Source organism: Gavialis gangeticus, unplaced genomic scaffold (assembly GCF_001723915.1).
Source record: "Gavialis gangeticus isolate Ggan-Ray unplaced genomic scaffold, GavGan_comp1, whole genome shotgun sequence".
Lineage (NCBI taxonomy): Eukaryota > Metazoa > Chordata > Crocodylia > Gavialidae > Gavialis > Gavialis gangeticus.
This window is the reverse complement of record NW_017729034.1, coordinates 20,672,444-20,683,450: the sequence shown is the minus strand read 5'-3', so window position 1 is coordinate 20,683,450 and position 11,007 is coordinate 20,672,444. Positions and strand designations below refer to the sequence as shown.

At 47.1% G+C, this 11,007-nt stretch overlaps 1 protein-coding gene across 1 annotated transcript in view; it reads left to right on the top strand.

The window, feature by feature from the left end:
- The first annotated feature begins 10,701 nt into the window (after positions 1–10,701).
- Positions 10,702–11,007, top strand: part of YPEL5 (yippee like 5) — a 21,650-nt gene continuing 21,344 nt past the window's right edge. Inside the window, exon 1 of the mRNA XM_019527248.1 lies at positions 10,702–10,828. The gene's annotated coding sequence lies outside the window, so the exon portion shown is untranslated. The remainder of the gene's footprint in view (positions 10,829–11,007) is intronic.

Below are 11,007 nucleotides of genomic sequence, written 5' to 3'. Positions count from 1 at the left end.
GGGGGGGGGGGGTTGTCTATTTTTTGTCTCTTTTCTGACCAAAGAAGTTCAACCCCCTCCCCTCTGCCACTCCAGCAGAACATGGAAGACCATTTCTGACTATCTACTGTAAGATGTTTGGTAGTTCAAGCCTAGCACATCCCCTCCACTTGATGGGCATCTGTGCCAGGGGACACAGAAGAATGCTACTCCCTGGTACCTTCATCCTTCCTCTAAAGCCACAGAAGCTGCTCAGCACATGTTCAACAAGGGTCAGGTTCTGTACTCTTGGAGTTGGGATGGCCTGAAAACCAATGACTGTACCAGGTGTTTTGTCAGACATCTCTGAGCAAGGTAGTGAGGAGTCACTAAGCCTGATACTGCATATTACCACCATAGAGTGACTTGCTCATGAGAGACTAGCAACAGAGTAACTTTTTTTTTTTTTTGGGTGGGGAGGGAAGTCACTATGCAAGTAGCCCTAGCCTCCAGGGACCTCCTCTGAGCCATCCAATTAAAGGCCACTGTCAAGCAAGATAGACAGAACAGCCCCTCTACTAGGCAGTGGATTAATGAAAACTTGCAGAGATCCATCTGATTCACCCTCAACCAGGAGTGTCACAGGCAAGGGAGCTGTCTTTATTTCAGCCATATCCCCACCAAAATGTTGGTGGTGATCTTTTTTTTTTTTGACACAACAGCAATGTAGAAACCTGCAATATGTCTGTCTCCTCCCCAGCACCTCTATTTGTATATCAGCAGTGCTGATTTCACAGCTGTAACTTATATCCTGATGACCCTGAGGAGCACAGCAGCTGATAGCCTTAAGCAGTGGTGTTGCTGTTGCCCATCCCCAGCATCATCCTCTAGGCAGCAATATTTCAAGTGACTACTTGCAGGCTCTGAACCAGAGTTTTTAATCACTGCTGGCACCATACCTCACTACTACCTCCACTTTTCCTTCTAGAGTTCTTCAGCTATAAATATCAAAATATTGCTTCTTCAAGATCAGGATGTCAAAACTGTTACAGGTCAATGCCACCTTAACTAAAAATGTAGTCTTTCCCACACCCTACAGGTCTTTAGTCTCAAGGCCAGTAGCCGCTTCACAAACACATGTTCTGCTCCCTGGTGTTCCTTTAGTATCATCTGCTTAAGACTTTCCCCCCTCATCTCTAAGGGCAGGTAATTCTAACCAGGCATTTCTGTATGGCTAATATGGCAAGTCCTTTACCAAACCCTTCACTGAACCCACCAGCAAAAGCTTCTTTCCTTCCCCACTAAAAATCTCTCCCACAAGCAGAGCACACTACTTTTATATTCCCCAAACAGGCCCCCTATAACATGACCCTTACGCTGAGGGGTGAACTAGTCACAGGTAAGGAAAAAGCCAGAACTCCCTTCAAAGAGACAGATGAGTCTACAGCTAGCTCCCAATAGGACTTGGCAATATCATCCATGGGGAGCTTCACCCTTGCCACATTTTGGCTGCGTGTTTTGTTTTTTGTTTTTTTTTTAATTAAATGAATATGTAAAAGAGGAACAGTGTTGTCCATTTGTGCTAAGGATTGCTAGTCGTGGGTTAGGAAATAGCATTTCTAGGTCCTATTCTAGTGTCAGCAACTGGCTTGCTATGTGGGCTGAGATAAGTTGTTTAGGCTAGCACTTCCAAAAACATTCAGTTTTATAGATGACTCTCCTTTTCAGTACCTAACTCAATACATCTACTGCCTGTGGTATTTTGTTTTGTTTTTGGGTGTGTTTGCTTTTTAATTGTCAAATACAGTGTCCAAATACTTAAAGCTATACACACTCAATAGTTCTGAAAGTTGTTTCAAAAATTGGAAGCATCCAAAATTAAGGGAGACTCTTAGAGAACATTGGTTTTCTATGATTCTGTGCTTCAATTCCTTTAACTGTAAAATGGGCATGATACCTTTCTTTATAAGATGCTTAAAGAGCTTATAAAAGGCTTAGAGCTGCATATGTATTAAAAGGGCTGCTGCTGAAGTAATCACAATTCATATTTAATTATCAAAATGCACAGCCCTTTTTATTTTATTCCTTCTTAAAATGGCATAGATACTGCAGACTCAGTTCATTGGAAATCATTATTATGCATCTTATAGTTTCCTTCTTTCCAGCTTTGCTGTAGTTCTTATCTTCTGGACTAGTTACTTAAGCACAGTAATTTTCCTGTTATTGAAATTAATTTTCGCAGAAAAAGAGAGCGAGTGAACGTGACTATACGCTAGTGGCTACAGCACTCATCTGTGGGAGTAGAGACCGGGATTTTAGTTGCTGTTCCAAGGCCAAGTTATGCATTTTACATGAAAAAGTGCCACCCGCTAGGTTTCTACCAATTGTAAGATTAACTGTTAAAACAACCAACACAATCCACAGAGCCATCTGCACATATGACTGTAAATTGTGCCTGGATTCATACCAGTCTTCAGCTGTCCTGAGGACACTGAGATTTACAGAGGTGAAGTTTGAGTAGGGAGGTTGTCAGTTCTGATACCGATACAAATCCAGATCTGACAACTCTATGGAAGTATTGCCAATGGTTTCAACTGGACCAGTATTTGAGCCACTCTGTCTTCATGAGTTTACTTGATATGCTTTGGTGAATGCTTAACCTCTGAGCCACCCAGGTTTCCCCCTTTGTTAAATAAATACTGTAGCACTCACAGTACCAAGGGCTGGGAACTTAGCTGCAATGAATTAAAAAAAAAAAAAAAAAAAAGGAATTTTTACTAAGGTTGCTGGGGACAGACTGATCCTGTGTGTCCCTCTGGCTCATTAACAACCAGACCTGACACAGTTTTTACTGCCTCCCCACAGAGGAGACTAAATCCTCAGAACTCAGCCAAGCTTGTATGACTGACAAATTGAAGACCTAGCCTGAAAATAGTCACAAGATGGACTGCTGACACAGGGCACTTGCTTCTGTTGGTGGGAGGACAGCTTTATGTTTATCAAGTGCTTTGAAGATTAAAAGCATCACATGGTATTATCTTGCTACTGACTTAGCTGGATGCTTTGGTTTATCTGAAATTCTTCCTGTTTATCTCAGAGATGGTATATGACATCTACCCAGCCATATACTTTATTAACTTGGCATGTTTGTTTGGAAGGCACTTAAACTTCTTTTTTTTTTTTTTTGGTGGCAGGAGGTTACAGAGGAGCTGCTTAATTTCAATAAAGATTCCCTATCTCCATCCTGTATGCTCTATGTCTGCTCTGCTTTCCAAAACAAAGTAAAAATGTGAATCCTTAGCACCATCTGTCAAGCAAAAGTTAATCCATCCTTCCCTTCCCTCACGCTCAAGCTGGTTTATCCTTGTTTGATACCCTCCAAATTACTGCAGCTAAAGAATTTCCCTGCAGTACCATTGCCACATGTGTAGTTTGTGTCAAAGAAAAATCTTAAGTTTGGTGCTGCCATTACAGGGAGTTGAAACTAGAGACAGGCCCCTAGTATGTGCCCTTTGGGTGACCTGGAGGCTTGTCAATCTCACAGAGCATGAGGTAAACGCATGCTCAGTTCACTGACTGCATGATGAAATTTGACTAGAAACTTCTGTGAAAAGTGTGTGTGTGTGTGTGTGTGTGTGGGCTGTGCTTGATCCTGTGAGCGGAGGCTGCCTTTGCAGGGACTGTCTCACAGGGAGAGAACGATCCTGTGAGCAGAGGCTGCGGACAGCGGGTGGAGCGACTTGTCTTTTCGATCTCGGTTACAGGACTGCTTGGCTTCGATTTTGACTTCGGCTTGCTTTGTTCCGGCTTCTCATCTCCGACCTCGGCTTACAGACTGTCTTTTGGACTGGCGTCACGACCCCGTTCCTCGGTTCACTACATTACAGTTTTTGTTGTTTGTTAACCTGTTCATGAGCTGTTGACTAGTTAGTGGGCAGCCGCACCTATCCCTCGGGGTAGAAAGCAAGGGCTCACTAGTGAACCCCGTGGGCCAACAGATCCCTTTGTTCTTCGTTATACTGTAACTGAAGAAATATCTGAGCCTCTGCTTCCCAAGCGTGAGTAAATAAATCATCTTTGTTTAAACTTCCCATACAGCTCACACTCCACCGCTGCTAATCCCACCTGTTCGTATTCCAGTTCCCACCCTGGCCCACTGTGACCTTGGGGCCCGATTCACTCAGTATTTGGTTACCCCGACAGTTTGTTTATCATGAAAACATATTATTTTTAAATGAAAAGATATTTTTCAACCATAGACCTCAAGAATGAACTAAAGCTTACAATATCATATCTATAAGGTGAGGAAGCATTATTCTCTCCATTTTACAGATGGGTAAAATGAGATCCTGAAAAATTTAAATGACTTGCTGCAGGAGCTACAGTGAGTCAGCAGGAGAACTAAGAGTCCTGGGAATAAAACCTAACTGTCTGCTGTAAAGGACTAGATCACTGCCTCTCTAGCTGTGGTGGTTCTCCTTTTTGTCTTTGCTTACATTGATTTTCATGGCAGCTTTCCAAGACTTGCTGCATCACCTAGGGCTTTTAGCAGAGAAAGGAGAAGCTTTTTGATGATTAAGGCATTGAGCTTAATATAGCTCTGGTCTCCATCCCTGTGACACTGCAGACTAAAACCCCAGGGCACAGAGTGCACATCTATTCAGTAAGACAATAGTGGAAGATCAGGCTAATCTATTAATAAAGTGTGCAGAGTGGACATGTTGTTCCCTCCAGATGCATGAACTAAAAAGGACCCCTTGCTGCTGCTGCTTCATAATGGGAAACTCAAAGGGAGAAGGATTTCTTGTCATCTGATTATTGTCAGCATTGTTAATGTCCACTGTTTTTGACAGCTTGATCCAACGTCATCTACGCAGGCAAAAATAAAGACAGATCAGGCCAATATTTTCCAGAATCGAGCAGCATAGATCAAAAACATGAGCCTCTGTTAGACTGATTAAAACTGGTCTTGTCAGACCAACCTGGTAGCCTTCTATGACCAGGTCACCAAATCCTTAGATGCAGGGGTAGCAGTGGACGTAGTCTTTCTGGACTTTTGGAAGGCCTTTGACACTGTCTCTCACCCTGTTCTTAAGAAACTGGGGGACTGTGGTGTCGACACCCACACAGTCAAATGGGTCACCAACTGGCTGGAGGGCCGCGCCCAGAGTGGTGGTGGATGGGTCACTTTCCACCTGGAGGGATGTGGGCAGTGGGGTCCCCCAGGGCTCGGTCCTCGGGCCCGCACTGTTCAACATCTTCATCAGTGACTTGTACAAGGGGGTAAAAAGCACCCTGTTCAAATTTGCTGATAACACTAAGATGTGGGGGGATGTGGGCATTCTAGAAGGGAGGAATAGGCTGCAATTGGACCTAGACAGGTTACAGGAGTGGGCGGAGGAGAACAGGATGGGATTCAACACTGACAAGTGCAAGGTGATACACCTGGGGAGGAAGAACCAGCACCATACCTACAAGTGTGGGAACTCCCTTCTTGTCAGTACAGAGGCAGAAAAGGATCTTGGAGTCATCATTGACTCCAAGATGAACATGGGCCAGCAGTGTGGGGATGCAGTCAGGAAGGCCAACCATACCTTGTCATGCATCCACAGATGCATCTCAAGCAGGTCCAAGGAGGTGATCCTCCTCCTCTATGCGGCACTGGTCAGGCCGCAGTTGGAGTACTGCGTCCAGTTCTGGGCGCCGCGCTTCAAGAGGGATGTGGACAACATGGAGAGGGTCCAGAGGAGGGCCACTCGCATGATTGGGGGCAGCAGGGCAGGCCCTCCGAGAAGAGGCTGTGGGACCTGAACCTGTTCAGCCTCCACAAGAGAAGGCTGAGGGGGGATCTAGTGGCCTATTACAAACTAGTTTTGATGATCTGCTCAGGTGCCTTCTGACCCTGGAAACTATGAAACTATGAAAACAAACCCTGTCCCTGAGCATGTTGATGTACACCCATTACTATTTCCTTACCCTTGCTTCCACCTACAAGTATCTTTACTTTATAAGCTCTTCACAGAGCCATTTTTAATGGTAAAAGAAAAAGACCAGGCAAGAAGCAGCAGCTTGAAAACCAGCAGGCCACAGGATTTGGCACCCAACTCTGAATACTCTCAAATGCATCCCTTTACTTTTGATATGAAATTAAAGTGAATTTGGCTGTGTCATTCCTTCATTCCAGTACTGCAGCTATGCCTGAGGACTGATGTACAACATGGTGAGGGATAATAATCTGCCTGCTTAGAACCTAAGTTTAATACCTATGCTAATGTGGATGCAGCTCTGTCAAAATAAAAATGCTTGTAGTGGTTTAACTTGTTCCTTTTTGAGAAGAATCATAGACTAGTAGGATTGGAAAGGATCTCAAGAAATAAATTAGTCTAACCCCCTATACAAGACAGGATTATTTCTGACTGAACCATCCCAGATAACTGGCCTATATTGGTACTATAACATGTCTTTATCATTGTGAAAGTTGGAATTTAGTTAGAAGATTTAATTAAAAAGAGGAGTTAGACTTCAGAAGAGAGGCATGTTTACTACTGGGTGAATTGTAAAGCCAGTGAGAGTTATGCTTTTTGTGCACAAGGGACAAAAAATATAAAAAGGCAGACCATGCAAAATTTTTGAAAAGCGAGTGTTTTAATATTTGGAGTTTTTTTCAGGAACACTCAAATACCCTTGACAATTCACATGCCCTTCAGTGGCACTTTTCACTTCTCATTATTTAAAATAATCTGCTGTTTCAGGTGCAGAGAGCTGCTAAGGTCCTATCAAAGGCAAATACCTGCAGTAACGTCAATCATGAATCCCTTAGCTGTGCCTCTACACTAGTATATTAAACCAAGGGCATGTAGCGCCTCACAGCTGTTGCTGTGCTGTACACTGTGGCTGCTAAGAACTTTTATGAGCTCACGGGAGGTAAAAGAAAGGCTCTGATCACAATTAATAGCATCAGATGTCACATTTTGGTTCTATGCAGGGCAGTGCCAGATATGCAGCTAGTTACAAATAGTGCCCTGCTTCCTGCCCCTCTGCATCGCTGTGCTCTGCTGCTTTATTTTCATGCCATGGGCAGAACTGGGGGTGGAATTGGGGAGCATGTAGCAATTATTTCGCCCAGAGGCTATACTGCGCACCAAGTACTGTCCCAGAATTTGATCGTACAAGGAAGCCCAAACACCTAAAAAGCATCCTTGCCTCAGTCTGCCCAGGGGTTACAGTTTAGGAAAGATGCCAAAATCTTAATCCGCCTTCCTTAAAATGTTATTAGAAAGACATGTCACCATTTCACTCTGCTGATGTGCTGTGGATGGGGCTGATGGTACTACCTCACCACCTTGATCTTGCAGGGCTTTGCACAGTGCATAGCCAGAAGCTCAAGTTTCTAAAGCTCCAGTGGAAATATGTGTAGTTTTATCATTGAAATATAATTAAAGTACAGCACTAGGCTGATTCTTCTTCAGTGAGCAGTAATAAATCTCAAATCATCCACTACCAATTCTCATATTTGCAGGTATGAAGAATAAAACGGCACAGGGTGCCAGGAAAAAATGTGTGCCTGAAAAGCATGGACTTAAGTGTCATCTTTGTCATAGTGAGACCCTGAGACATATGCTTTCCTCCAGAGAATCATTTCTGTTCACAGCAGTAGTCACCTGGTGACCACTGCTTGCATTAATGTGGGCTAGGTTCCCCTGAGTGCTGTATGTTGCTCTGATTTTTAATTTATGTGCATCACTCTCTATTTGTGCCTAACACGATGAATGTGAGAGGCAAGAATTTTTTAGAGTGATTTCTTTAATTGGAACAACTATGTAGCTGGGAGAAAGTTAGACAAGTTTTCAAATGCAAGATATTCTTCCTCTGGTCTCTGATTATAGGAAGCTAGGCACAGCAAGTGAAGCACAGCATAGAGGAGGGGTTGAGAGAGATTTTCAGGTGCAGCAGAGACAATTAGCAAAAGAAAACCTGATTACTGGGAGAAAAAGCCCTATCAAAAGCAAGAATGGGGGCAAGGGGGAATCAGTCTCATAGTCCTTGTATAGAAAGTATTCAGAAGCTGGATAATGATAATGGAACCATAAATTCAATATCAGTGTTTAGTCCTTGGTTCTTAGTGTCCAGCCAGCTTATGATTTTTTGTTCCCAAGTTCATCTTTTAAAGGTGTTAGGTAGATTTCCCTTGAGCATGTGGATAGTGAGGTCAGGGAGGGGTGGTTGTTCTGTGAGAAATATGCTTCTAATGGTGTAAGTGTGTCTTCATTCTTTATATTTTTCTGTGAGAGTTCACTCTGGTGTGTAGTTGCTGTTTAGTTTCACCCACATAGTTGCCAGGAGGCCACTTAGTGCATTCAATCAGGTACATCACAAGCTGGGAAAGGCGTATGTAGGAACCATGGATTCTGATGGTTTCTTTAGCAGGGGGAGTAAAGAGGGGGTGAAGTCAGTTCTGGAGTGGCCCCATTACCCACACAGGACCTCCTTTTGTGGAAGTATACAGGACATACATATCACTACAGCTGGCCTCCTGGGGTTTTCAAAATCACTCTAATTTTGTTTCTTTTTTCAGTTTAGCAATTAACTAAACCTACTGTGAAGTTTACCACTTCCTTTGAAAGAAAAATGGAGCGATCAGCTTTGAAAATCGTGGATACTTCCCAGACAAGCTGTGCATGGTAGCACTCGCATCCACACTGCTCTACAGCCCTGCACCTAGAGTGCACTAAGCACCAAGGTGCTACGTTCTCCCAGTGCCCCAGTAGCTCCTTTACAGAGCTTTTGTACTTTAGCAGCTCCCTCCACTAGCAATGCCCCCGTATTGTTGCCATGACCTTGCTTAAGGCCCATGTGGGTGGAGGCTATCCCTGCCAGCCTGTGGGGTCAGGCATAAGTGGGCCTCCACTACAAAAAGGACATGGACAAACTGGAGAGAGTGCAGTGGAGGGCAGTGAAAATGGTTTGGGGGCTGGGTGACATGACTTATGAGGAGAGGCTGAGGGACCTAGGCTTATTTCACTTATCGGAGAGAAGACTGAGATGAGATTTAAGAGCAGCCAACAACTACCTGAAGGTGGATTTGAAAGAGGATGGAGCTGGACTGTTCTGTGGTGGCAAATGACAGAACAAGGAGCAATGGTCTCAAGATACAGCAAGGGAAGTTTAGGTTAGGTATTAGAAACCATTTTCTCACTAGGAGGGTGGTGAAGCACTGGAACAAGTTATCCAGAGAGGTGGTGGTGAAATCTCCATCCTTTGAGTTCAAGACCTGGCTAGACAAAGCCCTGGCTGAGTGATCTAGTTGGGGCTGGTCCTGCTTTGAGCAGGGGTGGGACTAGACCTCCTGAGGTCCCTGCCAACCCCCGCTTTCTGTGATTCTATGATAAGGTTTCTCAACACCAATGCGACCCAGGCTCTTGGAGAACTACCCTTCCCTCATGGCTGGACTGTGGGGAGCGGCTGGGTTACCGTGCTACACCTGCACTGGCTTTCCCTATACTGCTTGACAGGAACAGGCAGCTCTGCACTTGGAGAGGTGGCTGAGGGCAGCTGCAGGCAGAGGCAGCAGCCCTAGGGTTAAACACATGCAAGACTCACCGCACTTAGAGTTACCATACTTCCAAAAAAGAAGACACCCGTTGCACAGGGAAGAAGGGGGCATATGATTGTGGGGGGCAGTGATGTGCTGGTGTCCTGCCCCTGCCCATTCTGTTGCCCCTCACTCCCAAGCCACAGGCCCCCCAGGCCCTGCTGCTGCCCTTCAGTCCCCACCTACAGACTGCTGGCCCTGCCAGAGCCCCTCATTCCCAACCTGCAGTACCCTGCCCCCTGGGCCATGCTGGTGCCCCTCATTTCCAAGCCACAGCCCCCTGCTCCCTTCAGCCCTGCATCTCCCAGGTGCCCCTCTCACCCCTACAAGCAGGCAAGCAGCTCCCTACTGCCCCTAGACCTTCCTGCCCCCTTCCCCCACTGGAGGGGCAGGCACATCCCCCCACCTTCCCTGCCCTGCTGCAGCCCCCCTGCCCAGACAGCTTCCCCCAGCACCAGGAGGCACACACACACATCCCCTTTCTCTCTGTCCCCACTATGCTCCCACCCCCCTGCCTGGCTTCATGCCTGCCATGCATATACCTCCTGCTTGCAATTGCCCCTGGCCCCAAGCAGTGCCTTGCTAGGTGAGCCAGGGAAAACTTGGAAGCTGAGCTGACCAAAATCCCAGACATTTGGTCATATTTTTTAAAAAAAACAACACGTAGGACAACCCAAAAAGAAGGCACCTGCAGAAAACCCAGAGGTATAACCCACCTGCCCTGCCCTGCTGGAGAAGCCCCAGAGGCTCTCTCAAGCCAGGAATTTAGGAGAGGCCTGCAGAAATGAGCTCCACCCAGCACCCCTGGGTGGGAGTCGCCCCACGGGCTGCAGGCAAGACTAGGCCAGAGCAAGCTGATACACATACACCTGATTGGTAGGCGGGGCTCATGTGAACAGGGCGGGGCCGCAGTGTACAGGCGATGACTGACAGATGGGGTGAGGCCTACGATGGGGGGGGGGCCGCGATGACTGACAGAAAAACGGGGCGTGGTCTGTGCTCGCGGGGGCGGGGCCACAGCGCCGGAGGCGGGGCCACAAATCGCACAGACGATCGTTGACATAGGGGCGGGGCCTTCGAAGGGGGCGGAGCCACAGCGCCCCGACGGCAACGGTCAGGGAAAGGAGGCGTGGGCTTCGCTGGCGGGGGGCGGGGCCACCGAGCGCCCAGCAACTGCTGAGCGGAAAAGGGGGCGGGGCCTCGGGGCGGAGCAGGCAGAGCCCGAGCGTCTCAGCTGGGGCCGGGCAGAGCAGACGAGACTCGCTGCGGCCGCTTCAGGTAACCGCCGCTCCGCCGGGCGGGTCCCACCAAAGCGGGCTCCCGCGAGAGAAACGGCTCCGCGACCCCCGCCCCACCAAGCCCCAGCCCGGCCCCTCCCGTGGGACGCTCGCACGTCCCGTTGCGGCGGCGGCGCCCCTCCCCCCGCGAGGTAGTGGGCGGGGGGGTCACGAGGCCGT